Source organism: Leptonychotes weddellii, chromosome 3 (assembly GCF_054177405.1).
Source record: "Leptonychotes weddellii isolate Sample4059 chromosome 3, ASM5417740v2, whole genome shotgun sequence".
Lineage (NCBI taxonomy): Eukaryota > Metazoa > Chordata > Mammalia > Carnivora > Phocidae > Leptonychotes > Leptonychotes weddellii.
In genome coordinates, this window is record NC_138371.1 from 67,618,048 (window position 1) to 67,629,127 (window position 11,080).

An 11,080-nucleotide genomic window follows, 5' to 3' on the forward strand; every position below is an offset into this window, starting at 1 on the left:
AGGGTAAGGAAGGAGGCCAAAGGGGAAGTGGCTTAAATTCTACCTATGTTTTTTACTGAAAAAATATAAAACAAACATAGAAAAAAGTTAAGGATTTTAAGCAATCCTATTATAACATTGTTAACATTCTAATAATATCTATATATAACTATTTGGCTTTAATATACTTATCATAAAGATAGATTTTACTATATAAATTTATTGGCCTAAATAAGTTTCTCCAAATATTTGCTTGATTTGGATCATTTATAAAATAATACATTCTGCTTTATTCTGTTCCCAGTATTATATATAAGGAGTGCTTTTTTTTCATATTTTTAATTTCTTACCAAAACACCATTATTATTGATAATATAATTTTTCACCATATAGGTATACCATCATTTAACCATTCCCATCAGGGATATGAGTTGCTTACAGAAAGTAAAAGTTTGGTTATTATAAATCAGCACCTTGTGTGTTTATTTATTACTTAATTCTAACTCATCAAAATAAATCTAAGATAAGGCTGTAATGATGTTAGCTAATTAACATGTTAGCTAATTAGTTTTTAAGGCATCATTTACTATTTTACTTTTTCCACTCATTTAAATGCTACCTTATGCATAACAAATAATAGATTAAACCATATAAAATTACTAATTTTGTAGATCTAGATAAAAAACAATTACATATCAGTAATTTCATATAGTTCAATCTAGTTAATATAACAGGACTACCTATTCTGCTCTTTTGATTTTTTAAGTTCTCCTTTATTATGACCCTATGCTAATTACATGATAAGTGAGTCTGTTCATTTACTCCTTTTTTCCCTTAAATTAATGACCTTTTTTTTTTAAGAGTTTATTTATTTTTATTTGAGAGAGAGAGAATGAGAGACAGAGAGCACAAGAGGGAAGAGGGTGGAGGGAGAAGCAGACCCCCTGCTGAGCAGGGAGCCTGATGTGGGACTCGATCCCGGGACTCCAGGATCATGACCTGAGCCGAAGGCAGTCGCTTAACCAACTGAGCCACCCAGGTGCCCCTAATGACCATTTTTCCCACATGTTCTTTCATAAATATGTAAATGTGTATATATATATATGTAAGTATATATATATTCTTTATAATATATATGTTAGATGTACTCTGTCAGATTCCCCCAAATATTTCTTTATTTTAACTTGAATTGTGACATGCCTTTAGGTCAATTTGGGGAAAAATTACATGTTTACATATGCTAAGTATTTCTGTTTATTTGTCTCAATACAGTCTTGTAAATTTTTTCTGTGTCCCATACATTTCGTGTCAAGGTTATTTGCCAGTATTTTATATTTTTTTTTCTGTGAATGAGATAATATTCACTATATTTTCTAATGATTTATTACTTGTATAACATAACAATAGCTAATATTTATTGCACACATTCTACTTACTGGCTACCATTTTAACCAGCTTTCATGAAATCTTTACTGGAATCTTCACAACATGTGAGGCAATTACTAGTGTTAGCTCCATCTTTAGGAAAGAGGAAACCGAGGCTTAGAAAGGTTAAATAACTTATCCATGATGCCGCAGCTAGTAAGAAACTATTTAAATGTAAACGGTTAAATTACAAGGTCCTAATTTTAACCTCATATCAAAAAAAATTTTATTTATACACATTTATTATATATCCTGTTACATAATCAAATTCTTTTTTTTAAGATTTTATTTATTTATTTGAGAGAGAGGGAGAGAGCAAGAGGTAGAGAGAACGCCCTCAAGAGAGCGCACACCAGCAGGGGGCGGGGAGAGGAGTGGCAGACTGAGAAGCAGGGTCCCCGCTGAGTAGGGACCCTGATAATGGGCTTGATCCCAGGACCCTGGGACCATGACCTGAGCCAAAGGTAGCTAGATGCTTAACCAACTGAACCACCCAGGTGCCCCCATAATTGAATTCTTTTGTTAGTTGTAACAGTATTTTAGGTATAGTTGCAGCTTCCCTGGATTCTTCAAGTTATATCTTGAATTGTAGAATTAAACTTTCATTTGTTCCTGTCATCCTTTCTCCACTGAACAGAGAAAGATGCTTTTGTTCTTCCTAGATCAGGGATGTCTTTATCTCTAAAGAAGGGAAATATGTATATATATGAGTATATATATACACATATATATACACATACTTACATATATACATACATATACATATATATATCTCCCATTTTAATCCAACTATGAAGTTCTTGAGTACATTGTTATAGAGACACAGTCAATCTATACCTTGAACTGCCTAATAAATGTATACTGTTCTGTTTCATGCCATAGTGTCTCTTAATCTGAAATACATGGGCAATATATTGAGTATTAAATAAAAATTTATTTGTTCATATACATGTATTAACCAAAAAACCTTTAAAATTGCACGTTTCTGAAAAGCTCCATAGGAGAAAGCAAACACATATTCAGCCTTTACTCACATAACGTATGTGTTAACTTACATATATTTAGTAGTCAAAAAGCAAGAAAACAGTCTACACACAAACATCTATGCCTGAGAACCTAATTACTATAAAATGTTGCTAACATGCTTATAAACCTCTTTTTACAAAAATTCTAACTTGAAGTTACAATAAATAGTTCTGCATAGCAATTAGACGTGTTTTTGCAGCTTCCTCTTTAAGTAGTTCAGATGGTAATAGGGGAGAAATGCAGCTTATGTGATTTTGATGTGTGACAAATCCAAGAATTGACAGAACCATGTAAATCATGTGTATTATCATGCCTCATCTGAATGTCTCTACAACATATACAAGTTGAAGGATTAAGTGTGAGAAGAGCTTTCAGAGCTAAATCGGTGCTGGGGGCTGTCTTGACACAGATTAAGACACTGACAGAGTGCACAAAAAAACCATTTGTTGGCATGACATGTCAGATGGATGAAGAATCAGTCTTTGTCTATTGAGTTCAGTTTTCTTTCAGAATGACTTACAGATCAGCTGCAGTATTTTCAGAGGCAAAATAGTACATTGATTTTTAATATGGGCATTATGCAAAATACGAAGTAATGAAAACTTTTTAAAGAGGCTTTTCTATATAGCATTAGTAAGCACAATGAACAATTGTGTACTAATTGAACAGTGTTTCCTTCCATCTTCTACTTCTAAGAGCCACTCTTTAAAACAGTAGCTCCCATTAAAAGGCTAATTCTCTTTCTACCCATGAATAAACTGTGTGGTGAGGTTTACTTTTATTTGGCACTGAAAAATAAATGGTAGAAAATTGGAGCTAACAATATGTTCTGATTATTCCTATGGTATACAATATTCTCTGAATGTGACAAACCGTGTTTATCTCACTAGAGAGTGCATGTGAGGGAGGGAGAGATTCCCTGTGATTTATTGGCATGTGTAGTGCTGTTAAATACCCCTTTTATTTTTCTGCCTTGACAATGGCATATTTTATTTCACTTCTAAGAATTATGATTTTCATATGCAAAATCTTACCTAAATGTTGTATTTACTATGAGAAATAAAAGTTATTTGGAGCAATAGTTAGGATCATTGGGTCCACCAAATTTTATGTTTCCCTTGTTACTACTCTAAATCATATAATTTTTCCATTGTTTCTATCTAAGTTGTTCAAAGTGGCCTATTTCCCACATTTCCACATTTTAAAAAAAATGTAGCACAGAGCAAATTATGATTCTAGAAAGCCAAATTTTCTGGTTAAGAAAGATTACAAGATTATCTCCATATGCATCCTTGTTCCTACTGTATTTCTAAATTAAGACTGATGTTTATATAGAACTGCACTACCTAATATATCCCAGTATAAAAAAGGACATATTCCAAGGAATCATTGTATTAATATCTCCTTAGTGATGATTTGCCTATTCCCATGGAAGAAGATATTTTTTAAATATGTAGATGTAAAAAAAATATATAGATGTTTTAATTTTTTTAATTAATTAATTAATTAATTTATTTATTTATTTATTTATTTATTTATTTATAACCTCTATACCCAATATAGGGCTTACACTCATGACTCCAAGTTGCATGTTCTACTGACTAAGCAGCCAGGTGAAGATATTTTTCTCAAAGATGTTAGGAGAACCAAAAGACCACAACACTCTCTTACACAATCCTACTTGAGGTCAAAAATTAAAAACCCTAAGAATTGGAAAGAAAGAAAGTAAAGTTGTCTCCATTTGCAGATGGCATGATTTTATATATAGAAAATCCTAAAGACTCAACCAAAAAACTCTTAGGTTCTAATCAATGAATCCAGTAAAGTCACAGGATAGAAAATTAACATACGAAAATTGGTAGCTTTTTCATACACAGCAATGATTTTACTGAAAGAGAAATAAAGAAATTGATCCCATTTACAATAGTATCAAAACCAATAAAATACTTAGGCATAAATTTAACTAAGGAGGAGAAAGATCTTTACTCTGGAAACTACAAGACATTAATGAAAGAAATAGAAAACACAGGGACGCCTGGGTGGCTCAGTTAGTTAAGCAACTGCCTTTGGCTCAGGTCATGATCCTAGAGTCCCGGGATCGAGTCCCACATCGGGCTCCCTGCTCGGCAGGGAGTCTGCTTCTCCCTCTGACCCTCCCCCCTCTCATGCTCTCTCTCTCTCATTCTCTCTCTTAAATAAATAAAAATATTTTTAAAAAAAGTCTTTAAAAAAAAAAGAAAGAAATAGAAAACACAAATAAATGGAAAGGTATTCTGTGTCATTGATTGGAAGAATTCATACTTAAAATGTCAATACTACCAAAGCCATCTATAGAATAAATGCAATCCCTATCAAGATTCCAGTGACATTTTTTTACAGAAGTAGAAAAAAAACACTTCTAATATTTATATGGAACCACAAAAGACCCCAAATAACCAAATAAATCTTAAGAAAGAAGAACAAAGCAGGAAGCATCACATTCTCTGATTTTGAACTATGCTAAGAAACTACAGTCATCAAGAATATACCACTGGCATAAAAGCAGTCAAACTGACTAATGGAATAGAATCAAAAGCCCACAAATAAGCCCAAATGTATATGATCAACTAATATTTGACAAGGGAGCCAAAAATACTCAGTGGAGAAAAGACAGTCTTTTCAATAAATGGTGTTGGAAAAAGTGGATATTCACATGTAAAAGACTGAAACTGGACCTGTATCTTTCATTGCTCACAAAATTTAACTCAAAATTTATTAGACTTAAATGTAAGATCAGGAACTATAAAACTCCTGGCAGAAAACATAGGAATAAGGCTCCTTACAAGGGTTTTGGTGGTGATTTTTTTTGGATGTGACACAGAGAGCACAAGCAACAAAATTAAAAATAAACAGTGGGACTACTTTAAAAACCTTGTGCACAGCAAAAGACACCATCAACAAAGTAAAAAGACAGCCTATGGAATGGGAAAGAAATTTGCACACCATATATCTGATAAGGGGTTGATATCCACAATATATAAAAAATTCATGAGGGAAGGGGGGTGGGAGGATGGGTTAGCCTGGTGATGGGTATTGAGGAGGGCACGTTCTGCATGGAGCACTGGATGTTATGCACAAACAATGAATCATGAAACACTACATCTACAACTAATGATGTAATGTATGGGGAATATCATAACAATAAAAAATAATAGTAAAAAAATTCATATAAGTCAATAGCAAAAACAAAAAATAACCCAATTTTTAAAAATGGGCAAAGGACTGAATAGACATTTCTCCATAGAAAATGCATGAAAAGCCAACAGGTGTATGAAAAAATGCTCCACATCAGTTGTCTTTAGGGAAATACAAATTAAAACTGCTATAATCATCTCATGACTGTTAGAATGACCATCACCAAAAGGACAATAGATAACAAGTGCTGGTGTGGGTGTGAAGAAAAGGGAACACTTGTGACAGTGGGATTGTTAATTGGTACAGCCATATGGAAAACAGGATGGAGGATCCTCAAAAAATTAAAAGTAGAACTATCATATGATCCAGCAATTCCACTTTTGGGACTATATCCAAAGGAAACAAAAAGCTAATTTGAAAAAAAATCTGCACATCCATGTTCATAGCATTATTTACAATAGGAAAGATATGAAAATAACCTGAGTGTCCATTGATGAATGAATGGATAAAGAAGTTGTGATATATATATCCGATGGAATATTATTCAGCCATAAAAATGAGAAAAATCCTACCATTTGTGACAACATGGATGGACCTTGAAGGCATTATGCTAAGTGAAATGTCAAATACTGTGAGATCTCACTTATATGTGGAATCTAAAAACAAACAAACAGAACAAAACAAAAACAAAAATAAACTCATGGAAAAAGTGATCAGATTTGTGATTACCAGAAGCAGAGGGTAGAGGGAGGGGAAATTGGAAGAGGGTGGTCAAAAGGTACAAACTTCCAGTTATAAGATGAGTAAGTACCAAGGATGTAATGTATAACATGATGACTGTAGCTAACACTGTTGTATGATATAAAGGAAAGTTAAGAGAGTTGTCATCAAAAGGAGAATTTTTTTCTTTTTTCTTTTTATTGTATCTACATGAGAAGATGGATATTACCTGAACCTATAGTGGTGATCTTTTCACAACAGATGTAAATCAAACCATCGTGCTGTATTCCTTAAACTTATAAAGTGATGCATACTAATTATTTTTCAATAAAACTGGAAAAAAATAAATATTTTGTTTCAAAATGAACCTAAATCTGATCAAGGCTCTAGGTTTAAATATCAGAGGACAAAGAAACATATCAACCAATTGCAATAAAAAGGTCAATACATAAGATAGATACATGCCCCCACACACGTATGAGACAGGTAGGAAAATTTAAACATCAATGGGCTGTATGATGTTATTAATACACTGCTAGTAATTATTAAATGAAATATGGTATTGTGAGCACATCTTCAAAAAATGTCCTTTTATACTGAATTTTATTTTATTTTTTTTAGGTAGGGTCCATGCCGGATGCTTGGGTGGCTCAGCCAGTTAGGCATCAGACTTAGGCTCAGGTCATGATCCCAGGGTCCTGGGATCGAGCCCCACATTGGGCTTCCTGCTTAGCAGGGAGTCTGCTTCTCCTTCTCACTCTGCTCTTCCCCCCTGCTTGTACTCTCTCTCATGCACTCTCTTTCTCTCAAATAAGTAAATGAAATCTTAAAAAAAAGGGGGGGTAGGCTCCATGCTCAATGTGGGGATTGAACTCACAACCCTGAGCTCAAGATCTGAGATCAAGAGTCAGATGCTCAACTGAGTGAATGACCCAGGTGCCCCTATATTGAATTTTTACATGTGAAATTCTATGCTGTCTGGGATTTGCTTCAAAATAATCTAGCAAAAGGAGGGGGAAGTTGCTGGGGTATAAAACAACATTGGATGGGAGTTGATAATTACTAAAGCTGTGTGATGAGTACACTGGGGCTCATTACATTATTTTGTCTATATGTATGAAAATTTCCATAAAAAAGCATTTTTAAAACATAAGCAGAAGAATATACTTTGTGATTTATAAATTTTAGTTCCTTATCTGGAAGACTTTTTGGTATTTCCTATATTTTATTTGAGGTTTTCTGCCTTATTGGTATTCCTTCGTATTTGTCCATTTGAAATTAATATCTTTGCTTTTAACTATTCCCCTGATTGTCAAGGCCATATAAATTCTATTTCATCTGAAGAAAAAGCCGTCCTCTTAAACTTGGGGTTATTCTTCGTAGTTCTTGACATAGCATGTTTATCGATACTGCAAAATAACTCTTATTCTAAGAAAGCAATGTCTTGTCTCCAGTTCTGAATTCAAGTTTCTTTCTAGTTCATGATGGAGGACACAGCAACCCTACTGGAGTTAGTTCGACAATTTAGATGATATTATGTAGTTACTACTTTATCTTATATATACTATAATAGCATTGCAAGTAATTAAAAAGTAGTAAGCATCATCATGTCAAGAATAGTATGTACTCACTTTTATTATGCTAATTGATTTATAAGTCATTTATAATCTTTAATCAATTAAATTGGAAGTATAGTTATAGGACATTTCTGAGCTTAATACACAATGTAACATGGAGAAACTGCCAGAAATGAAGAAGCAATAAAACTACATTTTAGATTTTATAGAAATGTTAAAATCATTCAAATTATACTTCTATCCATTATATGCCCAACAACTACTTAGGTATAATTGGAAGCATTTCAATTTTGATTTTATGATATATGAAATTTCACTCTTAATTTCATCTAAATTATTCATAAGAAAGTATCACATATCTCTTTAAAAGATAATATTTTCCTAAGACTTCTAACTTCTTTGCTCAATCTCTAGAAAATGCTATTGGTTTGGTAAATACTGTGCTAATTATTATTGTTGTCATAACAACTGTCCTTTACTAAGTGTTAACTGTGTTTCAAGCACTTTATATATATTCATTAATTTTTTAATATTCAAAATAACCCTGTAGCAATGGCCTTACTCCTGTTGCATATTAGAAAACTGAGATTTAGAGAGGGCAATTAATATGCCTAAATTGTTAATCTTAAATAAAGAGCTAGGTTTCAAGCTGAGATCTGAGTCCCTAGAGCCTACCTTTCTTTCCAGCATACAGCACTATGTAGAATAAATAAAGCCATGTGTCAGAAACCTATTATAATTATAAAGACACCACCCCTCCAGCCTAATGTCAAATGCACAGTTCTTCACTACAAGTGAATATCATGCACTTACATATTGCTGGAAAGCAAGGGGCACAAGATAGAGAAACAGAAATGATACCAACTCTTTGGAATGCGCATTCCACTGAAAATGTTAAGATGATATTCTCAGTAAAAAAGGATCAGTTTGAGGTGACCTAGTATGTAATTTCAAAATACAAGAAGGCTAAATTAATCTGATTCCAGAAAATGTAACATATGAGAAAAATAAAGTCAAGAATAATGCATCATCTAAATATTAGGAAAAAATATTTTACAGATAGATTTTGTTTACTCTGAGGTTAAGAACTTCTTAATTTATATAATATGTCTTTGAACACAAACGTTTTCTTGTAGTATCATATCTTTAACATTTGATACATAGATTCACCCATATAAAATATATTTGGAGGGTTCTATAGTCAGATTTATCCCTTTATTTACATTGATAGTCCATGAAAAGATCCTAGGGCTTAAAATTCTGCCCAAGACGGGTGCCTGGGTGGCTCAGTAGGTTAAGCGTCTGCCTTTGGCTCAGGTCATGATCCCAGGGTCCTGGGATTGAGTCCCACGTTGGGCTCCTTACTCAGCAGGGAGCCTGCTTCTCCCTCTCCCTCTGTGTGCACGCTCTCTCTCTTTCAAGTAAATAAATAAAATCTGTAAAACAAAATAAAAAAAATAAAATTCTGTCCAAGAATTAAAATTTGGATCTCATTTTCTTCTCCAAGAAAATGATATAGTGAGTTCTGCCATATCACTTAAAAATCACAAATTTCCCATAATCACAATTCAGATGAGTTGCAACTCTCCAGGGCAAACTTAACACATTTAACAGCCATTAATTCTACAAGTGGTCATGCAGCCCTTCTCAGTGTGTGGCTACACATTGTTCTCTCACTTTCACTACTCAATTCATACTGAATTTGTGAAATTTCACTTTCTTATAGGGTTTTGTGTTCACTCTAGGTTCCAGGTCACACAAGCTGTTCTCCCTGCCTAAAACGCACTTCCAGCCGTTCTTCCTGGACTAACTCCTCCTGTCCTTCAGGGCTCCACTTAGACATCACTTCTTCTATTTGTTTGTAGCACGTACAGGGATTTCTATTCAAAAGCATGAGCCTTCCAGTATGTCAAGAGTTGGGTCTTCATCTTGATATTTGACCAACTCTCTCTCCTCCGGGGCATGGGAGTTAATGTTTCTACTTTGTTAAGTTTGCTAAAACAAAATCCCAACTATTTGGCAACAAATACAAGGGAAAGTTGTTGGCTTTACCTGGGGGGGGTGGGGGGTGGGGGGTGGTGAAGTGATTGTTGAAACGGGAACATTCTACATTAAGAAAACATAATGTGGCAGCTGTAGGCTAAGTAGACAACTACAAGTCACTCTGTACACTCTTTCACCATTGGACAGTACGGTGGGGCTGACATCTAATTTCCAGAGGGCATCCAAAGAAAAGGAAATCAGAAGCTTGTCCTCTGCTGCCGATGCAACATTTGTATTGACAATCCCAATCCCAGTTTGCCCAAACTGTTTCTTTGAGGCAGTCAGTTTTATTTTTTCTGAAGAACTTGAAGGTTTCCATTCAAAATGACTCTTGGCTGTCACTCATTGGGCATCTACATGTAATACAATTGCTGTACCAGTTGCTAGTAACCAGGATGGGGAAATTGAAGTGGGAGAGCTAGCTTCTTGTCTTATGGAGTCCAAGAAGGAATGTCACAGACAAAGGAAAGTGAGTAAAGTAAGTAAAGAGTTTTATTAAGCAAGGATACAGAAAAAGCTCTCAGGAGTGAGAGGGGCCCCAACAGGGTCGCCAAAGTGGGCTTTTAGGGTGAGTCTTTTATTGAAGGCTAACCAGGGAACTTAAATCTTGTTGACTTTTCTAATGGTCGCACCATTGTTTAAGGACTAGTGATAACATCTTTAGTGGCTTACTTCTTTTTAGGGTCTGGGTATTCTTTGTTGGTCACAGGTGACTGTTATAAAAAAGACACCCCCCTCGGACATCTAGGGCAGGGTGGTCTGGTTTGTTCCTGTATCTCTGGTTTCCTTGCACCTCAGCATTTTGGGGATTTCTATGAGCCTGATTTCTTAGACCTATCTCTCCCTATCTAGCCCCGCCTGTCCCTTACTCAAATCACCTATATGCTTGACTTCAAATATCTGGAAATCTTGTACTTGCTGCTACAATTATATCTCACGTTAAAACTCTGCTAGGAGTAGGGAGTTTTTAAGGAGGTGAAGAAATGGGTCATCCAAAAGTTGGCAAAATCTGTGGAAATGATAAATATCTGTTCACTTTACTTTATCAAGGACATCCTCTGATTATCTCTTTAGAAAACAACCAGCTCTATCTCTCTAGTTAACAAAAAACCTGCTTAGTAGAAAAAAATAGCCCC